General features: G+C 40.3%; 1 protein-coding gene and 1 long non-coding RNA gene across 4 annotated transcripts in view; one reads left to right on the top strand and one right to left on the bottom strand.

The window, feature by feature from the left end:
• LOC129208365 (uncharacterized) overlaps positions 1-9,688 on the bottom strand; it is a 108,672-nt gene extending 98,984 nt beyond the window's left edge. For both annotated transcript variants that reach the window (XR_008577795.1, XR_008577796.1), the window contains exons 1-3: positions 9,556-9,688; positions 8,107-8,177; positions 6,399-6,521 (exon numbers count right to left, since the gene is read on the bottom strand). This is a non-coding gene — a long non-coding RNA (uncharacterized LOC129208365). The remainder of the gene's footprint in view (positions 1-6,398; positions 6,522-8,106; positions 8,178-9,555) is intronic.
• Positions 9,689-9,813: 125 nt separating this feature from the next.
• Positions 9,814-26,739, top strand: part of SPOPL (speckle type BTB/POZ protein like) — a 38,293-nt gene continuing 21,367 nt past the window's right edge. The window contains exon 1 of one of the 2 annotated variants that reach the window (XM_054830938.1): positions 9,814-10,093. The gene's annotated coding sequence lies outside the window, so the exon portion shown is untranslated. The remainder of the gene's footprint in view (positions 10,094-26,739) is intronic. The other variant, XM_054830939.1, reaches the window with a different exon arrangement.

Here is a 26,739-nt window from a genome sequence, read left to right as displayed (position 1 = left end):
TTCCAGTATTTCACTAACAGTGTCAATCGTGTTTTGTCCTTGCTTCCCAATGGGAAAGTACAGAAAGAAAAAAAAAAAACAAACAACAAAACCCCAATTTTATCCTCATTTTTTCCTCATTGTTTTCATGGTCAGTTCAGTTTATGGTAAGATTTAATTCTTGTTTCTGAGATCATGCAAGTTCCCTTTTGGTCTGGATGTGCAGGTGACCAGATGGCCTGTCTGTAGGTGTTGCATTTTCATCTTGTTAATTGTGTTTCCTGCCATGTTGTGGATGTCATAAATCTGCTCAATGACATCAAATTTCATCTAGAGAGTGCTAAATAGTAACAGCTCAAGCTTTACAATCAAAATTGTTCTTTATCTACTACTTACAGAAATCCTAGAACTGTGGCAAATGTCTGAGTCATGCACATATAGATTTGTGCTGTCTCATCTACACTCCTCTTTTGCAACTTGTGCTTCTCATCTAAAAGCCATCCCATTTATTACTTGCATTAAAGGCTCCTTACAGTGTGTGAATTGGAAAAGCTTCAAATGCTGCAGGTTTTCAGCCATTATTGCTGCTCAGCCTAAGCCTTATCTTCATGGCTGGTACTAACACCATTCTTAATTTGCTTTCTTTCAGGAAAGACACAACGGTCAGCAATAGCGTACAAACAGGCCCCACACTTCTAAGGTTGCCCTGGGTCTAAAAAAGCTAATTAAGGCTTTATTAACCAGCATGCCATATTATATAACTGCAACTTTACTATGAACTAAAGTGTTGTACTATCAGGAGCAGAGATTTTTCTCTTTCAGCATTGTCACTAACTGCTCCCAGGAACTGTTCTGGCAGTTCTACACTCTGAAGTCCTCGGGTCAAGTCCTCAGAGGCATCCCTTATCTGTACAAATGTGTCTGCACAAACCTCCACCCTTCTTGTATACTTTTTCGAAAGTCCTGTTGCATTTCTGTACTCTATCATTCAGAGCACAGAGAGAAGAACAACTAACATTTACCATTCAATATCTGAAATACTCTGATAAAGAGGCTAACTGAATGTAAAACACTGTTTTCTATTTATTTCAAAGAAAACTATTGATACACTTATCTCTTTAAATACACCAACAGAAACACATATTGCCACTGATGGGGAACTCTCATGAACTAGTTGTTTTTTTAAGTTCCTCTTGTGATTGTTCATTTAGGTAGAAAAGAGCCAAATTCCCAAGCTGGTGTAAAAGTATTTGAGACAAGGTGCACACCATTATAAGACCTATCCACTTCCATGTACATGAGTAGTCAAGGAACTAGAAGCAAGTGAAAGGGAATGTTAACTGAGATAAATAGTTGGCAAGTACAACGGAATTCTTTCCCGTCATTGGAAAAGAGATCATGCTGTTAATAACTGGGATTCGCTAATGAAAACAAATCTTGGGAATTATTCATCTTCATCATGTCTTCGATGATCATTTAAAGCTTTCCTAGAATGTGCTTTCATGTTAGACATTTTGAAAGTCAATTTACCTGAAGCAGATAGTACTGATGGAGAAAAAGCAGAGTTAGTTCTCTGTTAACTTCAGCGCTCAGTGCTAACAGTCCTTCCTTGGACTGAAGGAAGGCAGCTCTGAGCTCACAAGGGTAGAAGCTTGTGATGCCACACAGTGAGTTTAGACAGGACCACGTGTCTAGAAAACCAGTAGTTGGAAGTATTTGGAAGGTGTGGATCCTTCTGTTCCACATCAGAAGGTGAGAACTTAAGTATTTCCATTAAAGGCAGGAGTAGAGTCTTTACAATAGCACTGCTTCCTGGAGAGTTGGCTTTTTGCACATGGATATGTACACATTTCTTAAAAGAGTGTGGGCAAGCCTTTATTTAAAACATATTAAAAAGCATTACAATACTCATTCTGGCACCAGCTCAAATTTCTCTTGATATTGAGCTTCCTCCTATATCTATGGTTTGCCTTCCCTGCCTAAAAATGTTCTTTATCTGCACCTCTGTACCTGTACAGTACACCCTGGGAAAAAGTCTTGTCATTAGCTTTAGGGTTTCTTTAAGCTTTCTGCTTTCTCAGACATACCTAGGGAATTTATTTCTATAGACAAAGATTTATTTTCCCTTGATTTCTATGCAGCTCTTCTGACAAAGTATCATATCAACACAAAATTTCCCCCACTGTCCTAGGCTTTGAGTTAGCCTGTAACTCCAAGGTCTTTTCCTTGCATTAAATCTTTGAAATAAAAATTGATTATTTATTAGGAATACATGATTTTGGTGAACTGTTACTGGGCTTGACATGAGAACTATCTAATGACATTCTGTGGCTTGCATTCTGCAGCTTAATCCTATTTATTTCTTCTTTTCTTAACTTGGATAGACAAGTTCTTTTCTCAGGACTGGAAATAACACTTTGGAAAGCATCTACTTTCATAGGTTTCTTTATACTAATCAAAACATGCCACCACAAACTGTTTTCAGCATAGGTGACAGACATGTTCTCTTTTAAATTGTAGATGGGAGGTTTTCCTCCAGTGTGTTTTGAGCTTGTTGTTTTGCTTTTTTCCCCCTGTTGATGCAAACTAACAACTGGCATACAGGTGCTCAAAAGAGGCTTTGGAGAAGCCACACTGACAATAGTATGTGGAAAAAATTAATCTTGGTACTGGTTGATGAAGCTTTGTCAACTAAGACTGATCAGAGTACTAAAACAAAATCATTCTCTATCCAGACATTGTGGAATTCATAGACTTTTTCATAGAACACTGGATGAAAAATTAGAACAGATTTCTAGAACAACAGACTACCAAAGCTACAAATCAAAAGTATTTCAAAGGCACTTTGATTAACTGGAGTTATGTATTGTGCCAATTGATCTCTTTCTTTCTTGCCAGGTATTGTTTCTTGCCTCTTAAAATAAACTGACTGTATTCAGCAGTGACCTTAAAATTATCATTAGGGAGATATGACTCAGAGAACCTTGGACAGCCTCAAGCTATTCTATGTTTATGAGATCACGGCTTCCTTTGAATCTCTTCATTTTGAGGAGATGCTGCTGTCATCTTCTGTTATCTTAAAACTTGCAGGACCAAACAGATGTTTTAGATGACAAAACTGATCTTTGACTGTGTTTTCAGAAGACTTTTTAGAGTTTCAGCCATGATTGCCAATGACTTTGAGATACACACTTCATCTTCAAGTTTTTGTTGGCACTTAAAGGCAATTCAAGGTAGTTATCCAGGATGAAGATATTTAACTTTTTTTCTTTTTAATGAACTACCTTATATGCTTGCAAAAACACCTTGACATACTAAGATTAAAAGGACATGTAATATTCTAGTTCTTAATTATGCAACAACTGAAGTGCAAGGTATCTGTCCAGTCTGGTAGCTATCTGGTCTTTATCACCAGGACTCATTAGGGAACTATTATTTACATTTTCTGAATTTAAATACAATATATTGCAATTGTCCCACAGTGAATTCCTGCTTTTTGGATATGACCACTACTGAACCAGTTTCTATACCACTATGGATAATTCTGTTGAAATCAATAGACATACTCCGGCATAAAAAAGCCACATGAAAAGATCAGAGTCTAAAATTCAAATATTTAATGTAAATTAGTCAAAGTATAAACAAAGAAAGAGTCAAAAGAAATTAAGCAACTCAATTCTGAGTTGCAAGAAAATTGAGGTTTTAATGTATGTATGGGAAAACTATGGAAAATTCTTTTTTAATGGATACAGAATGAAACCTACATGCAAATATGCTGTATCATGATGTACAATTACTGAAAATCGCCCATCTTTCCAAATCAATGGTGTCAATAGATTGTTTTAAAAAAAGAAGCTACTTTCACCTTTCGATAAAAGTGGGATTTTGACCTTGTCTACGCATAATATGAATGAGTGTTTACTGTATAATTTTCTTCACCAATTAGCATTTGTGTTATGTAAATTTGGTAAAGCAGTTGAAAGCTAAAATCTCAGACAAAATTTGCATCCAATTACAGTATTGCAAAATGATTCTAACACTGTTTTATCACTATATATTTCTTATGCCAGAGAAAATCTGACTCAGAAGACCATTATCTGCCTTAGTCTACCTTTTTCTGACCGGCAGTTTTAAGCTATCTACATAGACAGAATATCTCCATCACTGAGTGATGCACTCTAGTCACACATACTACATTATTCATCTCAGCTTTTGCTCTAGGAATAGGATATTTCCATGCTGGTCTCTCAAATCCCAGAGCGAAAGGAAGCTATTCAGCTTATGAATCATAATATGTCTTGAGACACAAAATGCTTGCCAGCAAGGAGAAATGAACTAGATGAAAACATCAACAGTGTAAAATCTGTGCTAATGAGAACTACAGTATTTAAAGCACATGCTGATATGTAAAAAGGTGTTAAATCTAAATAGATGCCAAAATAAATAAAAATCAATACGAAACCCCTATATTGTCTTAAAATGAAAAAGTTGGCTATGTCAAAATTTCAAATATCAAGCATAACTCTATTGGAAATCATCATGGGGCTGTTCTGTGTTCTCAGCTTGATATTTAGCATTTGTATTGGTATCCTTCCAACAATCCTGAAAGGTGTTGTTTTTTGGGTTTTTTTCTGGTATTCAGGATATGCTATATATTCTTATTTCTATTCATAACCAACAGTGAATCACTTATTACACAAATTTCCAATATTTCTTAGAGATGAAATTCAGTGAGCCCATATCTTTTCAGCAAAACTCAGGAACCATTCTGCTTCCAAGACTTTCCAATAGAAACTCATACTTGTTGCACAGGTTATGTGATTTTAACTACTGTTAGACACATATTATTATATACATATATATGTAAGTATTGCTTATTATCTAGTGTACATGGTCCAGTACACTTTTAAATTAACTTTATTTGGAGGAAAGCTGCACCTTTACATTTTAACTACTTAAACACTATAAAGATCAGACTAATTATAGCTAATGGTGGTAAATAAAGTTGTGTAAATTATTATTTTGGGGGGACGGTGAAATTGAAAAATTAGAAAAAAAAGCACAGTACTGGTTTATTTTATTCATTATTAAAAATTATATATTTAGTGCTCCATGCTAAAAATGTTAGGTTTACAAACTATGACAGAAGAGCTCAGTCCTATAAAATGCTGTTAGAAGGAATATTGGACTTCTACTATGTGTAGAGAGAACAGAGCCAAGTCCTGTTGTGAAACTCAGGAGAAAACTCAAGATTTTTCTAACTTTCACCACAGACGTAAATATTTCCCACACAGTTTTAGTCAGCTTTGCCTTATTGAGCATATCAAATAACACCACTGGTTTGCTATCTTATTTGTGATCCCTAACAACACTGCAATGGCAGTGAAGAGAGAGTAAAATAGAAAGAACCTGGGACACAGCACACAGTTATAGAGCCATAGTTGTGGAGTTCTAGCAAATATGAATGAATTCAACAACTTATACGTGCATGAAGGAAAAATAAGGAAAAAAGTGGAATATTTGTAGAGGTGGATGGCTGAAAGGAATCTGGGAATTTTTTGGGCAAGAAACTGGGGCTAATGTGTTAGAGAACACTGAGGAGGAAATAACCAAAAATGGTCAGCAATTTGAAGCAAGCCATTCTGCAGAAAAATTAATGCCATGTATTGCTGCAACCAGTCTCCAGTGAGTTTTCTCCCATTATGCATTAAAGAAATACCCATAGGAAGATATGATACCTGCTTTGAAGTCCTTTCTACCTATTTTAAGATGTAACAGTGAATCGAGCAAATGCAGAAAGTGAAATTGAGAGAAAGAAACATGACAATACAAAGCAAATTCTACTTAATAATTCTTTTTTAATGCTATTAACATATAAGCTTTCCTTGAACTAAAATGTGTTGCAAAGCTGACTAAAACTGTGTGGGAAACATTTGCCTGTCTGGTGAAAGTTAGAAAACTCAAATGTTTTCACATTTCACATGAAAATCTTTTAGGTGTTTGTTTATTTGTTTTTAAAGAAAGAAGAAAGGGAAGCTCACGCAGAACAGCTGCAGAGCTCGGGCAAAGATTGGAAGTCCCAAGTTCAAGTCTCTGCTAAAATGAATGTTTGTTTATACAAAGTATATACAGGGAGGAACAGGGAAGATTCCTATTGCATATCAGCCAGTAGCTTGGTGGTTAAGGTTTTACCTGCAATGTGAAAGACAGGAGATCAAAACTCTCACTGAAGCAGGAAAAACAAAGACCTGAATCTGACTCACCCAACACTGGCAGGCTCTTTGCTGGAGCCACCGGAACACTGTTTATTCGTATAATCTCACCTTCCTCCCTCAGAAGAAACTGAATTTTTGCTAAAACCTTTCTGCCAAAACTAGCATATATTTTACAGTGAAGAGTGCTGGTTTCAAAACACTGACCTTTTCAAGTGAAGACCCATTCTGTTGCAACATTACTGAATAATTTTAGAGCTGTATCGCTAACTTGTAAGTTGTTTGTTGCAGCTTAACAGGTTTTATTATTTTCCTTTTCAGGAGTAAAATCTAGAAGGAAAATATAAAAAGCAGTTAAGGTGGAAAAGTCAATCTAAATTGAGTAATGCCTTAATACCCTGGAATTTCAAATTCTGAAAAGCAATTCAAATTCCGAAGCCATTATATTATAAAAAGACTAAAAACTTCCCTGATTAAATTTTATACACTTTTAAAACTGTCCATAAAATTGTGACTCATATCAGCTAGATCAAGTTTTGCATTTACTTAATGCAAAATCACCCATACATCTTGGCAGAACATTTGCAATGTTGTCTGCTTGCTCTTTTAAAAGTAAATAGGATAGAATAAAATTAGATATTATGGATTTATCATGATTCCTCCAGAAAGTGCTCTCATTTGGACAAGAGACAGGAAAGGAAAACAGAAAGCATGTGATACTAATATTATCCTGAGTTGTTTGCCATTGATTTTTCTAGCATAAGTTAATAAAATAATTAAGTTGATTTAAAAATAGATTAAATTAATATTCTTATCTTGAATTTCTTTCAAAAAGTCATGTTAATATGCTTCCTTATTCTTTCTAGAAGCATTCTTAAGTAAAATTATTCTATAAAGAAACCCTTAAGAATTGTTAGGTAAGGTGTTGGAAAAAGTTGGTCCTCAAGAAGGGATCCATATTGACTGTAGTAGAGGAATATCATCAGTTGGACTAGATGATCGTTGTAAGTCCCTTCCAACTGAAATATTATTCTATCCTATCCTATCCTACCCTATCCTATCCTATCCCAATACTTCCCAGCAAAGGATGGCACCACCACAGTGCAATGGAAACATTGCTCTGCCTCAGTCGAAGCTGGGAGGAAAGAATGTCTACAGCAGTGTTTTTCTTCCTTTGGCTTTAATCTCTTTTTAGACAATAAAGTCACATAGCACCTTTCTCTGAAAAGCTTTGAAAAGTATAAATACCCCCATGTTTCTACCAGAAAGTAGTATATATTGTGAAGTGCGTATTTCTGCGGGGCCTCCTGCCTGCTTTGAGAAAGTACGATCTGGGGCACTCACTCTGAAAGCAGGAAAGTTTGGTTCTACCTCTGTGTCTGCCAGAATCTTTGCTCTGTAAGTGGGCTTAATCATTTCACCCTGTCTTGTTTTTCTCTACCATTTTCTATCCTGTCTAATTAGGATAACAAACTCTGCATTTGTCTCATATGTTTTGTAAAATGTCTGGCATAAAGGGCCACTTATTCCAAGTGACCCACTAAGTGCTGCAATAATACTGATGTATCCTGACGTGACAGTATTTCACCTTAATGTGACACAAGAGGCTGTTACTATATGGTGCACTTTAATTTAGCTGAGAGGAGAAACAAACTCAGGGTACAAAAGTGGGAATCTAAGGGGGAATAGCAGGTAATAGGATTTAGCAGTGGATGAAAAGTACAGGAAAATAAAATAAATTAAACTTCTGTTAAAACCAACTGGAGATTCCAGATCTGGAAAGTGCTACTTGCTTTGCTTGGCAACCATTTACACGCCCTTCTGTGGTATTTGCCCACACATACAAGAATATTATACATCTGAGGGCGAGCAAAAGAACACCTCAGCCCAAGGGATGCATGAGCTGTAATCTCACCTTTTGTCTGCTGACAAATATGCATGCGTTTTTCACAACTTCTGTTAATGATCCATCTTTGCAGACTTTCTCTAGAGTAGGATTTAAGGGAGATGGTAGTTAGTTACTATATATGAAGATTAACTTGGCTCACTGCTTTTCCTATGAGCTACATCACTATTTAAATCATAAGATTCCCATTGCAGACTCTTCAGTTAGAACTAGGAACGCACCCCTGATTTCCAGTGGCAGAGACTGAATTCTGTCTTGGGAAAAAGTGGGTATTTTTCACTTCCCATTTGCAGCAGCGTCTCCAAGCACTGAACTACTGGGTTCGCAATACCAACAATCCTGACAGTCTGTGTTCTACTTGTGTCTCATACAACCCACAAAGGTACACTGTGTTTTCTCCTAAATAATGGGCCATATATGAAAGGTAACAGCCTGGTCCTCCTCCAAGCGTCCTGTTCAGCTAGATGGAATAAGTCCTGTCGGTGGCCGTAAAGCTATTTCCTACAAGGACTGGTATGAAAAAGACTCCAAACAAACAAAAAACGCTGAGCCATCTGAAAATAACAGTGCAATGTTCGCCAGGTTCCTGAAATAGTCCTGAGTGAACTAGTATTTGCAGTTTGGCCCTGTCAGTTCAGTTTTTCTCTGCAGGATGAATTATCCAGGGCGCTGTGCCTCACTAATGCAGTTGTATTGATTTTGAGACCTTGCTAGCTTGGGTGTCCTTACGCAGCACAATGCTGTGTAGATGTATTCTCAGTGCTCATTCTCAAGGGAGGCAATTAAGGTGTGACTGAGTCTTAATTGTCTCCATAGATGATATTTTCCTTAAAGCCCTGGCCCTTAGAAAAACAAAACAAAGTGCTTAAGTTTTATTTCCAGCCCTCCACAAAGAAGTTTGCAGTACTGCATATGGAATCTACAGCTATAACATCATTTATTTTTTAGAAGCAACTAGGAAGATAACGTCAATGATTTAGAGAAATTCATTCCTCCTGGGCTAAAGGAATCAGATCTGAACCACAACTCTCAAAACTGTTGGGTGGTGAACATACGTGGGAGAGAACAGAAGGGCCCCAGCCAGGGAGCTGTTCAGTGAAGGACTCGAAGCCCACGCCTGTGCCAGAGAGCAGCGTGGAACAGATCTGTGCGTCAGGTAAGATGCCGAGAAACCAACGTCAGCACTACGCGGGGGAGCAGTTACGTAGGGCTGGTTCTTGTCAGGTCCCAATACCTGGTAGCAGGCGGAGCTGACGAGTGTCGTTTTCAGGTTAACTTCATCGGGGGGGGGGGGAAGTACTCCTCAGAAGCCCCAAGTCGGCCCCGCAGCGTGAACCAGCCGGTAACGGGGGTGATGACCGGGCACGTGCCTCAGGGGAGCACTCCAAACCCACCGAAAGCTCACACAACAGCCCCCCGTGCTCCCCCGCCCCGGCACCGCCGGGCGCACTTCCTCACCCGGAGCCTTCCCAGAGGCGTCCCGCCGCCTCCGCCGCTCACTGGGCGCCTGCCCGCAGCCGCCTGCCCCGCTCCCGCTCCGCGAGCAGCGCCGGGGCCGCGCGCTTCTGGCTGCCGGCCGCCTCGCGCTGCGGCCGCCGCCTCCCTCAGCCGCGCGAGCCCCCTCCGCCCCGCCCAACGGCCGGTCTCGCGCCCCGCCCAACGGCCGGTCTCGCGCCCCGCCCCGAGCGCCGCGGGGGAGGGGGCGGGGCCTCGGGCGAGGGCCCGGATGGAAGCGGCGCGGCGCGAGGCGGCGTGACCCCCTCCCTGCCCGGAAGTGCAGCGGCCGGAGCGGCGGCGGGAGCGGAGCCGTACGGGAGCCGCGAGGTGCCGAGCGCGGGGGAGGGGCGGCAGCGGGTCTCGGCGCGGGCAGCGATGCGGCTCCGCCACCGCCCGGCCTCGCCGCTTCCGCCTCCCGCCGGGCACCGGTGACCGCCACACCTTCCTCCGCCCCGGCAGTATGAGACCTGCCGCGCCGCCCAGCCAGCGCCGCGCTCCGGTACGTACCGCCCGGGGGTGGGGGGGGGGGGGGGGGTAGGGGGCGGCTGGGGGGGGCGCTGCCCGCGGACGGGGCGTGCGTGTGTTGGGGGTGAGGAGGGGAGGCCTTTGTTGTGCTCTCCCCGGTGCCGGCGGGGCGGGGCAGGCCCGGTCCCCCTGCCCAGCGGCCTGCGGGGAGGCCGGCTGCAAGCGGCGGGGCCGCGGAGCTGCGGGCAGGGCCGCTCCCGCTCGGCGCGTCGTCCTGGCTCTGGAGCAGCCTCCTCGTCCCGGGAGCCGGGGCCGGCCCGGCCCGCACCAGAGAGGCTCGTGAGCGGTGGTGTTTCCACGTATGTAATCCATACCTTGGGCAGGACGCGCTTCGTAATGGGCTCGTGCAGGCCGTGGCAGGAGTGGTTCCCGCCGCACGGCGGGGGAAGGCATTCCTGCGAACCACCCTGCGAACGCCCCAGTGTGCTGCCTGTGCTGCTCTTACCCTGAGCTGCGAGGTGACAGTTTGTTCGGGGGAGTTCTCGTCTTGTAAGGGGCGGGGGGGGGGGGAGAGGAAAAATAAATAAATTGGGGTTTTGGCTTCCTTCTTTGGGCCGTGGCAAACTTTCGGGGACGCTGTAGCAGCAAGTGAATAATGTTTAAAAGCTCACGCTTGATTCATTTGTGCTGCGTGCACCATTTTATACGTGGTCAGGAAGTGGAGTTGACTAACACTGGGTTTCACCTGATGATGTCATCTCCTGAAATTCACTGGAGTCCGGTGAAATTTGCATCATATTAAGGCTGTTTAAGTGCAGAAGTAGTTGAGGAGGAGCATAAAGAATGGAAAAAAACAAAGAAAACATGAGCGCTATTGATGAGTTCACAATATTTTTTTAACTGCCATATGCTAAAATCAACAGCTTATTTTAAAATGTAGCTTTGCTTTGTGAAGATATTCTTAACTTGCTTTCCAAAAAGGTGTTAAGAGTTATAAAAATAGTATTTGAACAAAAAGGATTGTTTCTAACCTCCTGCCAGGAAGAACAATCTGTGAGAGTCAAGCTGGGTCATTCCTTATTCTTATCAGTTCTGCAGAATGCGTTATTTTGATAGATATCCCATATGGTTAGAGGAATTTGTACCACAGTGATGCTGAAGCTGAGCCATTTGTGTGACTGCCAAGGCATTTTATTTAGCTCTTTAACGAAAAAGAAAAGGTTTTGTTCCTTTTTGTGTTTCTACTAAAAACTTTATTATTTCTGGAAATAAAAATCCCTTTTTAGAGAGACCCTTAGCAGTCACTGTCACTTCTGAAAGGATTTTACCTGGCTTCTCTATCTGGGCCTTCTGGGATGTGTGATGAGGACAAACGTAAATGTTTGTGAAGGATTTCCAATGTGCGTCTACTGCATAGTATTTCCCCCCCCGCCCCCCCGTCTCTGTAAGTGGATATTTGCTTAGGAAAAGGAAAATAATTTTTAAACAATATGCCTTTTGAATATAAAGCTGCAAACATGGCAGGGTTTGGTACATCACCAGAAACTACTTTTAACTCTCTTCTGGAAACCTGAGATTTTAAATATCCAGAAATATCCTTGGTGTTATATTGCCTTGAAACAGCTTTCTGCCAAACTCTTAACTTCGGTACTTTGCAGTCTGCTTTTAAACTGTCAGTTCTGAACTTGCATAGGCGTTGTGAGCTACTTGTTGCTGTTAAAAACTTGAACAAATATAAAATGAATTTGAAAAGCCACCAAGTTTTTTCTGGCCTAATCACTGATTTCAACTGTCAACCGCTTACAGTTCTTGGATGTTCAGTTGAAATCGCATATTATAAAACTACTTTTTAATCTGTTTTTTTCCTGTACGTTGTGTTTCTCTGTTAATTTTCATGCCTTTGGAAGCACCTAAACATAAATTTAAAGGAGACATAATGAAGGCAGTTGTCATTAACAGCATAAAGTGGAAAAGAAATAGCTGAGGACAGTAACAGGTAGTGTAGTTAAGACTTGCGTGTAGATCTCATTGACTTCTCTTTTTATTCATTCTTCCTTGGTTTTCTGTCCACATTTGTTGTTTTCCCACTCTTTCATATACAGTCTCTTCACATCTCTACCTTATCTGTTCACTTTTTTCCTCTTATGCCCTTGTAGGAATGATTGTAGTTAGAGATTTGTTTCCAGGTTCTGGGGTCTGCTCAGAAGTAGGCTTCTGCATGTCTGGCAAAACAGAACTCTCTCATCCCTTTTCCACCCCCCCCTTGATGACAAGTGGATGTTTGTGGTATTTTTTTCTGACAGTTTTTTGTGACAGGCTTGTATGCTCCTTATAGGCGTTCCTGTAAAAAAAACTGTCTACAACATGCTGCCCTTTTTGCTTCCTGTGTATTTGGCAACACACAGCTAAGAGTAAGGAAATCTACATGAGATTGTGACACTCATTAAAAGCAGTAACCTGATACTGTACTGTTTTAATCATAAAATCCTGTGATCTTCAAAATACCATGCCCTGGATCAAAACATTAATGCTTTTGAAAAGTGTTGGTGTCATTCCCTTCCCACTTTTTTTTAAGTCTTCCCTTACTACTTGTGTTAAAGCACTTTGCCTTCTTAAGAGTCACAGTTAGTGCTTCCTTAACCATCTCCATCAAATCAGCTAATTTACCACACAGGCAGCAAAACGATGTACTGCTGATATATTAACTTGTGCGAATTGCATGGTTTCGGGAGTCTACAGGCATACTGAGGTTGGAGGGACACGCAGCCCTCTCCTGGCTCTGCAGAGGTCATCAGGCTGAGGAGGAAGAGCAGATGGGTAGCCAAACAGGCTCTGTGTTTTGTCCTGTGTGTCCTGGGACCTGCATTTTTAGGACAAAATAGAATGGCCTTGCCTCAGCGGCTGTCTGATGCCTGCTCCATCACGTCAGAGATGTCCTGTCCAAGAGGCTTTCATACCTTAGCTCTTGGTTCCCTTTCCTCCCTCTGCAAAACGCATGCCTATTCACAAGAGACTTCTTCCTCGCTTTGATTTCTTGAGTAACTTTCCAGTTTATATCCTTATGGCTCTTTGTTTCTACTTCTTGTCCCACCCATATCAAAAGGACTTGTATTGGAATTGTCCCTCCAAATGGAAGTAGGAAATCTCTCCTTCAGCGTGTACTCAGTACTTGGGGAGAATTGTTGCAACTGTGTTAGAGGTGAAGGTATTTTCATAGGGGCAGTTTAATGTTGCAGTAGTTGTTACTGAGATGAGATGGTCACTTGCCCTAGTTCAGTGGGTTTCTTAAGTAGCGTGTATACTATGTTATAGAGTGTGTATTGTTTTGCATAAATGTTTCATTTTTGTGGTAATGTTTTAGCTGTTCAGCTTGTGTGGTGGGGCTGAGTTTTGACAAGGAGTGTATGTTCAGTATTGGAGTGAGCTTAAACAGAAAACCCCTCAACTTTCATGAGCCTATTTTACTGGAGTTTAATAGTTTTCTGATGTGTTTTTTGGCAACCTGGTTTAAAATTATTCTTTGTCAGCTATAAAGTTTTTTTTATGTTCTTTACAAGGAATCACTTTGCAAGCATGCATGTATCTGTCAAGGTTCTTGTGATCAGTGTTTGCAAATAGCATCTAGGAAATGTAGTGGAAAGTGAGATACTCTTTCAGCTGATTCAGAAACTCATTGCCATGGAATAATCTAGAGAGCTCACATGTACAAATTCCCTGAATTGGATTACTTATCCTTGATTCTGCCTTGTTCTCCCAAAAGCCATTTATCATTTGAATTTTGTGAAAAATATTACACTTGCCACTTTTTGTTGGTTATTTGTTGTTTTTTTTTTTTCTTCTGTGGAAATCATCAAAAATAGGTGACACAAACCAAATGTAATATGTTATTTCCGGAATTTGACAGTTACTTTAGTGAAGAAAGCTAGTTTCTTTTCGATGCTGCTTCTTCAGAGGTTAAAGATGGACTAAGTGATTTCAAAGTGGACTTCACATAAAGTTGAGTGCCGGGTGAATGGGGAGAAGAATTTCCATGTTGAGCTCTCACCTCTGTACAAGAGGCTGCTGCATGAACTTGTAACCTTTTTTCTTAAGCCTTAGAAATGGCTAATGTGCTCTCCCTCGATGTCGTTGCTATATGGAATGAAGCTGGTGGGTTTTGTGAGTGCTTGCAAGATGGTAATTTACTTCTTGCGTGCCTGTGAAAGTGTTCTCGAGACAATTTTTTTTTAAATTAAACTTCAGAGGTCACTTAGCTGATAAGCGTTATTTGAAACTCTGGTTTGATTGTACTCTTGCTGTAGAATTGATTTAGAATAGGCAGCTGCTTAGCTTTTAATTAGTGGTACTTTACCAATTGAGTAGTGAACAGCCTGTGTCAGTTCCATCCACCCTTGTTCGTGTGACATTTGCTCCTTGCACTATATTGTGACTTGACTTCTTAAGTAGTTCAAAGGTGAATTATCATTTGATGTGTAATTTAACTGGCTGCTTTATAGAAAGAAAAAGCAGTTGTGTGCCAGGGAGAATGCTCTTGGCATAGGCAGTGCAGCTACTCATGGAGTAAATGTCTCCAGCAGTTGAGGAAACTTCCAAAGTTCATGGGGTGGGAACCTCTTATTGTTGTACATGCCTGTGTTGTGCAGTGGAGAGGATCACTGGGTGAGACATGGGAGCCAGGCTTTCTCCCGACCTCCTTCCTGGTTGTTCCTTTAATGTTTATCCCCTCCCAAGAGCTCATTTACCAGTTGGTCAAGTCACTTGCAAAATCGATTCATAAGTAGAGTTACAAATGGAGATGAAGGCACTGGGGGGGTGTGATGACTTGCACTTGATTTCTTTCAAATGACTTTTCTTCGGTATTAAATGTTTGGAAAATAAATTAGACTTGGGGGTCTCTAAAAGGGTTTGGGGTTAGTTGCATCAGCTGTTGCTTCCTGAACAACTGAAATTACGTGTAGGTGCAGAACTCATTCTGGCCTGAGGAATAGCTGGTAGCGCTTTCTCCTCTGGTGTCATATTTTCTAGTTCTCTATTTGATGTTGACTTTTTCTTTGGAAAACTACTTTTCCCAAAAGTTTTAATTTTCCTGGCTTGCTTTATTCATATTCAGTTTCTAATTGATGGATCTGTTTTCTCCATCAGCTTGTGAAGGACAGCCGTTTTCAATATACGGAGTTGAAGAAAAAAATCGCTGGTTTAAGTTGAAGTAAAATCTAAGTAAAAGTAATTTTTTGCTTTGAGTGCTTAATGTATTAATCTAATGATTCGGATTAGTTAGCTAATAATTTCTTAAAATTCTTTAGGGGAGGTACTTATTTACTGTCTGCAGCATTTAACACAATAGGACTCTGAATTACTTAATCTGTAGACGTTACCTCAGCAATGAAACGGCACTCTTTGGGTGGCAATTTTTCTTAAATTTTAAAATGGATGGATTCCTTGTTAACTGAGTTTAATTTCAGACTCAGTTGTTTGCTTATAGTCGAAACTCTTGAAGATAAAATCAGAACTGTTTTGTAATGAATTTAGATAACAAGTGCTTGATATAGTTTGCTTCAGCTTTTCAGATGGAGCAATATATAATTAAAATATTAAACTTTAACTCCTTTTTATGAGCATCATATGTACCAGTGGTCACACTGATATTTACATATCAAATTGAATAACTGTTCTTGTAACAGGACAAAATACAGTCATTTCAGCTAATGTGTTGTGTCTGTGGTGTGTGTGAAGTTAATTGCAGCAATTATTTGCGTACATCTGGATTTGTACCTATTTTTAGGTGTGTTTTCACCCATTTGGAAAGTTCTGCTTACAGTCTGTATGAACTCATTTAAAGACTTGAGTCATACCACTTCAGTTCTGGAAATGTTATACTAGAAACCAAATCGTCTGAAATCTCTAGCTTCTTTGGCTAATTGTAGGTTAATATAATAAACTGCTGTACTCCCGTTGAAGTTGGTGCGATTGTACTCTTAGGTCTGGTACTGCATTTGGCATATGGTGGTTTCAGAGGAATAGAATGTAAGAAATCTAGTTTCGATAGTCTTTTTTTGATCTCCCTGCAGAATACGTCAAAGTAGATTGTGCTTATTACTTATGTGCATATAGCAAACTTTTAAAATTATAAATGGCAGCAGAAGAATATTTGTGTTGCAGTGGGTGATATAGTTTACAAGAAACTGCAACTTCTTATACTGAAGTAGTTTGCATAAATATGTTTTTGCAAGTTTTGCAAAATACACTGGGCAGGTGGTTGATCTGAGGAAAAAAAAACCCCACAGTAAATACATCTGGAAGACTTGAATTAATACTATTATATCCCATGGGAGGCTTCTGATTAGGGGAGTTCCTTTCTTACGGCAAAAGATGCCTTATCAATAATGTTCTCCTAAAGTGCGATGGTTCTCTTTAATTATAGAAAAAAAAAAGAGTGGGGAGAGGAAAGCATGATATAAGATGTGGGGGAAAAAGCTTACATAGGCAGTAGCCTGTTCAGAACTTGTGTGTGGTAAACTGTATCCAGATCTAGTTGCTATGATTTGTTATATGAATAAGATTATCAAGCAAAATCAACCTTTATTCTGTAGTCAGTAGTTTGGAATATTGTTTTACAGGCCAGGCATCATTTTTAATAATTTAAATACCAGTTGCGTTTGGAAATGTGCCATCCCTTCCAACAATTGTGAGACCCTGCTCGCTGAGCGGTGAGAGGAAAAATATATGGCAGTAGCATCGTCAAATGTTAGTCTGGGTAACTAATAAATTATAGTGTCTAAGCCTTCACGGAGGTTTTCAGTCACTTGTAAAGGTGGGATCGCTTGGTGTCAGCTGACTTCTTGATTTCCTGATATTAAATGGCTTTTTTTTCCTTCTGTTTTTCTTTTTTGTGAAAGCAATTTTCCGTGGCTGCACCACAGGCATTGCACTGCGCTACATTTAATGAGGCGGCCTCGTCAGGATGATTCACAGCGGGGTTATGTCTCATGTGGACAGAAGCAAAAAGCAGCAGGCTTGCGTCCGCTTTTGGTCTGCCTTGTTTGACAGCACCGAAGATGAAACTAAATCTATTTACTTGCCATCACCAGTGAGGGACTTTGCAGTAGTAGTTCACGGCATGGTGGTTTGTGGAGTATGTTGCCAGCAAGAGTCTCTTGAAGGCAGCTGAAGCAGTTTATAACGAGAGTTTGGTGTGACAGCTTACTGCCTTTTGTCAACCCTGTTGCTTTTGTCAAACTGAAATCTGCTTAACCGTGCCTGGATTAGCCAGGCCATTCTGACAGCCCTACACCAGCCTGTTTGCCTTACTGTTGTTTTTAAACTTTAGTAAAACAGTCTACCTGTAGAGGAACAAACTGATGGCATAAGGAGACTGTGCAGGGAGGGGGGAACGTGAACAAACATCCTGTTCAACAAGGTGTGAGTAAGATTTTACACATTCGCACCTTGGTAACCAGGGCTTTTTGCAAGACAACATTTTTCCTATAGTTGTGAATATAGTCTTAGGCTTCAGTTCTAACCCTTAAAGAGTTTGCATGGGTTTTGTCAAGTGAGCAGATGATGCGTTGGCCTTTTGGAGAAAGACCCCTAGCAGGGGAGCCTGTGGTGGAGTAAGCTGTGCCATGGCCTGCTCCCTTTCCCTCTCACTCCGTGTAAGCAGTCCGAGGTTGAAAATCAGAGCAGTGAATTCTGCAGTCTCAACTACTGGGGAAGCAGCGGGGCTGGGTCTTGCAGAGCAAGAGGTAGTTATTGCTGAGTAGTCTTTTCTTGTGAGGCATCAAATGGTTCTGTGGAAACTGAAAGCTATAGAAATCTTTAATGCTCAAACTAATTTTAAAGAAATAACCTTTCTGAGGAAAAAATGTGAATACTGTTTTTTTGGGGGGTTTTTTTGTCTTGGGACTTGCTCTTTCTAATCCATAATTTTAAAAGCTTATGGCTACTGAGTTTGCTCAACTTTCTGTCTAGAGAGGTAAGAGATACTTTGAAAATTTTTTTCTGTCTTGAGCAAGTAAGACTGTGCTGTAAGTGGGCAAGGTCAGAGGAAACTGCAAAGGTTTGAATCACTTTTGTTGTGGAAAAATGTATCTTTAGCAGATTATTTTGGAATTGTAATTAAATCCAAAAGTATAAGCAAAACAACTAATATCTGGATGTTTTTGAAACAATAGAGTAGGAGAAATTGTGTACTTGTCTTTGAACTTCAGAAGCCAGTCTCTATTGGAATGAAGCTGGGAGTTGGACTCGATGATCCTTTTGGGTCCCTTCTAACTCAAGACATTCTGTGAACTTTTAGGGTTTTCTTTTTTACCTCTGTGGGTGTAAACCACAGAGCTGTATTCCAAGACTGAGATGCCACATTTTACTTTTGTGGCTTTCCTCAGGTCTTCATATCACTACGCTTTCAGAGATTCCCACTTCACAGTCACCAAAGCCAGTGAATGTGCAGCTCTACCTCTTGACCTACTTGTCTTTTCTTGGATGTTGCCTAATCAACTGTCGTGGATGAAACTTAATCCCCAGTCTGTTGAAATTAGTTCAGTTGCAAGTCTGTTTGGGAGAAATAGCATCAAGTGCAGTTTGGTCCTCGGGCAGAACTGAATTTTGGGGTTTGGAAATCACATGTAGTTTTGGGGTTTTTTTCCTGTTTCCTAGCATATAAATATCAGTTATTCTTTTGCACAAAGTGTAATGCTCTTTGTGACTGATTTGGTAAGAGGCATAAAGCAGGTCTGAGATGAGCTGTACCTCTTAAAATTTCCATGAAGGTGCACAAATTTGTCCACTCTTTGCTATGACATGTAATACGGCAATAAATGCACGATCAAAAACCTCTTCTGATAACATCTGCAGGTATGAACTTTTGGCTGCTGAAAGCAGTTATACCATGTCAGTGTGAACTTTCCAGGTGATAACGATCTGCAGAGGTTAATGAGGAGAGCATTATGCTGCTGTTGCTCTGCAGGAAATGCGTGCACCTGTCTCCAGAGAGTATAGTTCAGTGCTTTTCACAAATCTTGTGAATTTAAAAAGAAAATTTTTAAAAAACAAACCCAAACACCCTACGCTATATCTGCTGGAGAAAGATATTTTTGTTACAATTGAAGTCAATATTCTGTTGGCTAATAGGGATATTTCTTTCATGTGCAGAAATGAAAGTCAAGATTAGCGTTTTCAATTTGGTGAACTCTTGATTGTGTGTAACTGAAGTATTTAGGGAAAAAATGTCTTCATTTAATATACTTTCACATGCCAGTGATTTGTTTGAGTAAGAGTAATGGAGTGAAACTAAGGAAGGGAAAAGATCACTTTGGCTGTATACCAGGAAAAAAAAAACCCCAACAGCAATAGATTATTCGAATAGAATAGCTTCCCAAGAGGATTCGTGGTGGAAATACTCATCTTTTGGGCCCCGTAAAACTACACCGGGCAATGAAATTGAAATATGCTGTAAGAAATAATCTCACATTTCTTCTCCAGGGAAATGCATGGATGACTCCTGTAGGGAATGGTCTAGGTTATCTAATAAGGAGCGCAATGGTTTTCCTATATTAGAGAACAATAATGCAAGGCTAATGCTGAGGCATTTTTATTAATAAGCTTGGCTGATGTAAACTAGACAGTTACAGTTCAAGCTCTGCAGGGCACTAGGTTTTCTCTCAGCTGAGGTAAAATTCAACTTTATTTTTCAAAGGCTTAAGATAAGAAAGAAAATTCAGAAAAGCCTGAAAACCACACGTACTCAGCTTTACAGTTTTTACAACTAATAGTACAATCTTTCTAATTTTGAGCTGCTGGCATCAATGTTATCAGTTATGGCTACACCACCATGCCCGTGGTGAGAAGTTGGGCGTTTCATGCGTGCTGGATTTCGCCTGGCTGGGGTGGTTCTGCTGGAACCACCTTGAGGATGTGCTTTTAAATTCTGGAGTCTTAGTCACAGCTATTTTAAGATGCCTCTGACCCCAGCTGCCTGCCCCGTCTCTGCTGGAGTTTACTGTCCCTGGAGCAGGGCTGACGTGATGTATATGTAGTTTCTGAGCTGTCACGGTCCAGTCCAGGGTAGTATTTTTTTTTTCTCACTGGAGAACTGTGGGGAGGGTTATGAATTGGCTCGTGGTGTGGGTGCTGAAGTGTGTGTGTTTTTCCTGGCTGGGTGGTAGCTTCCAGCAGAGCTCAGGGATGAGCAAGGGTGAGATCTTAAGCGTGAAGCATGTAGGAACCGCCAGAGCTTAGGATTTAAGCCCTGAAACCAGTTTAGGTTTGTGTAGACTTGGTTGCTATTGTGTGGTTCCAGAGCAAACATATACTTAAATAAGCATTTTTTAATATTCTAAAAAAAACCCAACCCCAAAACCCAAACATTTTTCCTTTTAACTGTTATAGACCTCTCACTCCTTCAGGAAGTGTTGTAGGATTTTTCCTGTGTAGCCCAACTGCTATTCCCTTCTCCTTGCACTGAAAAGGAAATATTTTGTTAGGAGTACTACAAATAATGTAAAATGTAGTATATTCTCGACCTTAACATAGTGAGGTGGATGTATATGGCTGCAATTGTTTGAGTATTAGCAATACTGTTCACTCAAATGTTGCAGTGATAGATAGGGATTAAATTCAATAAATACTAAACACTGCATGTAAATTTTCTAGGTATATCTTGAGTGTTTTCAGAGAAGCAAATGATCATACTGAAGAAATTGGAAAACTGCCTAAGCCTAATAGACCTTTCAAATGTCTGTTATTGTGTTGTATATCATCCAGCAGAAAATTTAGTTTAATAGTTAGCTATATAGAAAATACGCAGCAATTCTTTCAAAAAGATCAATTGTGAAGAGATGCAAATCCTGCTAATTAAGAAACAATCCTATCTTTTACAAAGTTCAGATTTTTTTTCTACTGGTAACATCTTACGAATTTTTGTAAGCATAATCAGCTTACAAGACAAACTCTTAAACAAAAAAAATGGTGAATTTCTCTCTTCGGCTGGATTTTTTTTAAGTCTCTGAGATTCAGCAAGAAAGATAGTGTCTGTTGTGTGGGTTTGAGCAGCATTCAAGGCAGTTTAATCTGTCTCAGGATAAGCATGGCCCAGGTGATGGGTGGTTGCTACACAAGTCCTTTGTGACCAAGGAGAAAGGGACATGGTTTTCTTGGCTCTGAAACAGCTTGGCCTTCATGAGTTGGTGCTACCTAGAACTGCACAAGTCAACTGAAGCATTGCTTCAGATGGAGGGGTGCAAAAGTAACTCAGTCTTGGGCCTTAAAATCTCTTTCACTTCAGACTTAACCATTTTGATCTGGTGGGTTTGTTTCCTCCATCTTTAGCTTCACAAATGTATTCTTTCTCACCCAAGAACTGATAGGATAGTGAACCTTAAAGCAATTCAATATTTTTTTTTCCCACAAGAATTTACCTCCTCAGTAATTTAAAAAAACAAAACTGATTTCCTGAATAACGAGTACTGACAGATAGTATTATAAGTAATATAACACTTACATTACTTATGATCACCAGTGAATAAAGTATTATATATAATTTAATGAGAGGAAATTAAATCAGTATCTCTGTAGCTCGAGCGTGTTTATTTTGAATGGGTTTTTGGAAACTGATTTTATTGAATGGAAGGCTTATTCACTTAAGATTTTTTAAAAACTCGAAGTTTTGGCTGCACAATTAGACAGACTATAGTTGGTTTCTGAATGATGTATTTACTAGGAATAAAAAAGTTGGAGGAACAGGGTGTTATTTGCCAATTTACCTTCTGAAGGTAATCTCTTATTTCAGCCAGTGATGAAATATCAATATTTCCAAAGGGGAGGGGGAAGTTAATTCGTAACAGCTTTGCATTTCTCGAAATGTGCAGCCCTGTTCAGGAAACGACTGTCACCATTCAAATGGAATATGCAGTACGTGCACATGGGATTTATGGGCATGGACTTCTATTAGGCTTTCTTTGGAGACTGCTGAATGGTGTTAGTATCAGTCGCTCTTAGTAAGTTACTCTAACTTCTATGTTAGCTGTTAAATGTTCGAAGTAGTTTGTTGGTTAGAGATGTTTGATGTTTCGGGCAGGAGGCTCCACAGCCTCTGTCGGGGGCTTTGGGGAGACTGCGCCATCACTGTTCAGAACTCCACCGTGACTTTACTGTTAAACGTGGCTTTGTTACTCAGTTTCTGGGCAGGACTCGAGAAGAAGCCCGTGCCATGCCCAACTCACATTCAGTTATATCATGTGATGAGATGCTGGAAGTCCTATGATGTGCCAGCCCAGGAGGGAAACACTTCGATCCTGGAGGCTCCAGCTCTGGAGGAAGGGATATCAGAGAGAAGGTCAGCAGGAACTGATCACCTGGTTCCCAACCCTCTGGCCTTCTTGCTCTTGAGGGAGCAGGCCAGGGTCACTGATAGGCCGGTTAGATTCTGGCAGGCCAGATTTGACTCCTGGGGGGTGCTGGCTACTCTGCAGAAGGCAGTTTATCTACCCACTCCTGCCAGTAGCTTATTAACTGTAATACCTTATGGAAATACAAAGATAAAGCATTGCTGTGGTCCCAGGTTAACGTGCACACCTGCACCAGTGATGCTATTACTACCCTGAAAGAACTATTAGGATATAATTGTTGCACTGAGCTTCTGGTCTTAGACACAAGAGCTGGCAACAGATGATGTTAATGCTTGGGGCAATTGTTCAAATAGGTTTCTGAAGTGTTTTGTGGTTTTATTACTGGGGGAGTAGAAAATTCTTCTTTGTGCATTTATGAGCATGTGGTACTTTCTTAATGAGCTAGTCATTTTTTCGGTGAAAAAGTTGTTGAGATGATTCCAACACAAAATGTAAGAGACTGGGAATGTGTTGCTTGTCTGGCTCTAAGAGGTTGAAAAGTAACTTTATTTAGAATAATGTTGACAAATACTCAGTTTTTGGGAAGGGAAACAAGATATGTTTGATGAAATTCACATTGTATTGGTGTATCAAGTACCTTTTGAATCTTAAGATCTCCTCTTAAAAGTTAAGAAAGTGGAGAGCTGATACAGCTTTTGATGAAATTTAGTGTCAGTGTGCTTTATGGAAGGTAGCCCATGCTTTCTTTACATTCTATGTGCAGGTAATTAATAGCAATAATCAACTTCAGATGGCTTGAATTTCAACACAAGTATTTGTTTGACTAGGAGAGTACTTCAGTCAATTCCTAAATAAAGTGTGCTTTGAGAAATACCTCTTTTTTCATGTTATCTCTGCCTACTTGCCTACTACTGCTCTGCAAGTGCTACTCAGCTCTGTGAAGATCCTGATTTAACAGACTGGTCTATTTGGCAGAGTGATTAGCAGGTGAAACCAATACCTTCCTTACAAGATGTAGAAGTGATAAGGTCATCATGTTTGGGATCTGGAAGTACAGGTTAAGTAAAATACCTTTGAGCTTTTGTTTGCTCTTTTGAAGTAAGACAATGAAAGCAAACTCTCAGTAAAATCATCACTGACTGCTGCACCACATTCAGTGTATCACTTCATTTAAAAAAACAAAGGTACTTGACACTTAAATGCATCTCTAATTTGCATTTTGAAGGCCAGAAACTTCTTTTGCCCGCATCCCTTAAAACTTGTTTTCCTATTCCCAGTGCATGTTTCCTCTGATGGTTGGAGACTTCTGCCTGGCACAATGGTCATGCTGTGGCTGTTAACTGTTAAGCCATGTCCAGACAGGCATGGCATTGCCTGGAAACTCTGGGAGGTATTACCTGATAATGTCCTGTCACCTCGGATGCTTTGCTCGTGATAACCTGCAGAGGAACAAATGCAGGTCGTAGCATGAAAATTGTCCCTCTAAGTTGTTTCATCCTGCAGATAACAGGCCTGTCTTCCAGCACTTCATTGATTGAATTCCACCCAGTCGTTCTCCGACTGGCTTTGTAAACTGCAGCTCCTCTGTTCCCAGCCATTTGATCTAATGGGCTGTGATGAGGGTTTGGTACTTGAAAAACCTTTTTGTCAGAGCTGATGACTGGCTTATCAATGATTCATAAACACTTTCTTCAAAGTAGTATTTAGTCTTCTCCCCAGGCAGAGTACAGTACGTAGAACAAAGAGTGAGTCTGTAGATGCATCTTTCAGTCTGCCCATGTGAGGTTCCACTTTGTCCTGGTACCCATCAGTGGCCCGCTTGGTCTGGCTGTCAGCCTGGGGACTGAAAAAAGTCCTTCCTTCCCCCGAGCACCTATGTGTTCCACGATAACATCTTTGAAGCTTGTGTTCTCTTTCCCTGGTAGTTTTGGTAAATATCCCCATGTCCCCACCCAAATCCTGATTAATGGATTGAGTAAAGTGAGGGGCAGATCAGCAGTACTGCTAAACTGTTTCCCTGCTGTTCTCTGGCAGTCTTTTGGTATGTCTTAACAGAGCATCTGATGCTCTGTTTATTTGTTCTCCATTGTTCAGTTTGCTGTTGGTTGGTTTCTTTCTTTAAAAAAAAAAAAAAAATCCAGGCATATTTTAAAATATCCAGGCATATTAAAAAATAAAAAAGACTGCTCTTGAATGCAGGCTCCCAGTATGATATCAAGTATTTACAGTTATTGCTTTCTTCCAGTTTTCTCAATCTAAAAACTTGATTGGCTTAGTAAATCCATGGCAAAAAAAAGTGACGTACAAATCTGTTCCTCAAAGATGTATCAGGAGCTCATGAAAATCAGTTGTCTGGTCCTCATGCTGTAATGGGAAACTTTACAAAAAGCTGAAACTATTCAGAAGGATCTGAAAAGTGTGCTTATGTAAAATCAAGGCTTCTGTCAGAACCTGACATAAATAATAAAAGCCATGCAGCAGGTGGAAGCAGCTTCTGAAGTACAAACGCCCTGGGTGGAACAGGTACAGAGACAGGGCAGCAGACGGACCTGAAAATAATTGAAAATAACCACCTTTGCTTAGAGATAAATTCTCAGTGAATCAAGCTGATTTAGCTGTGAGATGGGGAGGGGCAGGTAACTACTGGTAGCTGGCATAAGGTCACTGGACACTGTCTAAAGGGGATACTCTACAGCAGTTATTTTCAGCCTTTTTCAATTGAGAGACCCCTTCTGAGCAAACTTGGCTCAGATCTGCTCCTGCCTGGTTACCAGGAGCTGACTGGTCTAATGGATTGAAAGTATTGAGGAACAGATTAGAGATGAGACAGTCCTGTGTGAGTGGCAGCATAAGGAATGGGCTGTATTCTTGTTTTTAGCTTTGGAGAACTGAAGAACAAACAGATTTAGTAAGGCTGAGGAAAGCTGTTCTAACACTTTCAGGGTATGGTTCTACATAAAATTGATCATGTATTTGGGTAACAGCTTCACTTGTTACCATTGAATAGGATGTGCTTCCAGAAATCAGGATAGTATAAGTACCAATGTTTGCTTTATGAAAGAAGGATGCTCACATGTAAACACAGTTTCCACAATACGTATGATTGCTGCTTAAAAAAAAAAATACACAACAAACAATTCCATTATCTTAAATTTAGGGTGGCTGTTTGTTACTAGTTTTCATTTATGGAAAGTACTAATTAGGTACTGAAGATTGCCATGAATAAATACAAGTTGTATTTGGAAAAAAGTCACTTATGAGAGACAGCTGGATTGTATTTGTGATTACATGTCAGTGTCTCAATGACCCATATCTTGCGGGAGACCTATTCAATGATTTTTTTTTTTAATCTTCTCATAGTAGATCTGTTAGTAGAGATTTGTTAAGGGATCTGATTATATAGCATCTGCTTCCTCATCTGATAAAAACTGATAATTAGTTTTGTTTTCAAGGTTTTATACATTATGATGCAGAGCAATTCCCATGTCAGTAGGCTTTAATGAGGAAGGCCTAATTCAGATCACAAGCAAGTGGGAAGTGGTACCAGAGAGGCAGGAGGGAAAGCATCCACCGAGGATCATTGCAATTCACAGATAATACTTCTTTCCATAGGAATAATAAACTCATTCACATCGTGACTGAATTGCATGTGGTCTTGCAGTGTCTTCTTACCAATGTTTGCATTAAATCTTGTTTCAAAGTATGTTGCCTGTCCCTGAAGAAAGAGTTCCAACATGCTTAGTGATGTGCAATCACGTCTTTTGAATAAAACAATTAATGCTGTTCTGTCACAAGTAAAAAAACCTATATGGTAAAGCACTCAAATGTTGCTGGAAGACTGTAGTCTTCTGACATTGTTTTAGCAACAGCAGGATATTTTTGAATAAACTTTCAGTACTAAGAGAATATTTTGTGGCAGAAACAATTGTGACTTTCATCTGGTTTGATCAGGGTTCATTTCACTTCTTTTTAGAAATGCAGTGGAGCTGCTTAAGTGAGAAGCTGTGCTTCTGGCAGGAGCCTGTCTAAAGCTGACAGCAAACCCTACCTAAAGGAGAGTCAGCCCCCCGACAGGCCCACCTTCTTGCATTAGCTATGTCCAAAGGCTAGTGCCAGGAGGTTGACTTAACTCCGTGTCTGTAGTTAGATGTGATGAATCTGGGCATGTGACTCAATTTCTGAGGGGCAGGAGGAATTGTAGTGCTCTGTTAGGTGATAAACCGTAACAAAACTGCTTTATTTGCTATTAGAAAGTTCCTCAGAGTTGGTGAGTTGACTCAGCTTTGTGCTTTGATAAGGAACGAGCACATGGTTGTGGTGATTCTAGTTCTTCAGT

This window comes from Grus americana, chromosome 6 (genome assembly GCF_028858705.1).
Source record: "Grus americana isolate bGruAme1 chromosome 6, bGruAme1.mat, whole genome shotgun sequence".
Lineage (NCBI taxonomy): Eukaryota > Metazoa > Chordata > Aves > Gruiformes > Gruidae > Grus > Grus americana.
This window is presented reverse-complemented; position numbering and strand designations above follow the sequence as displayed.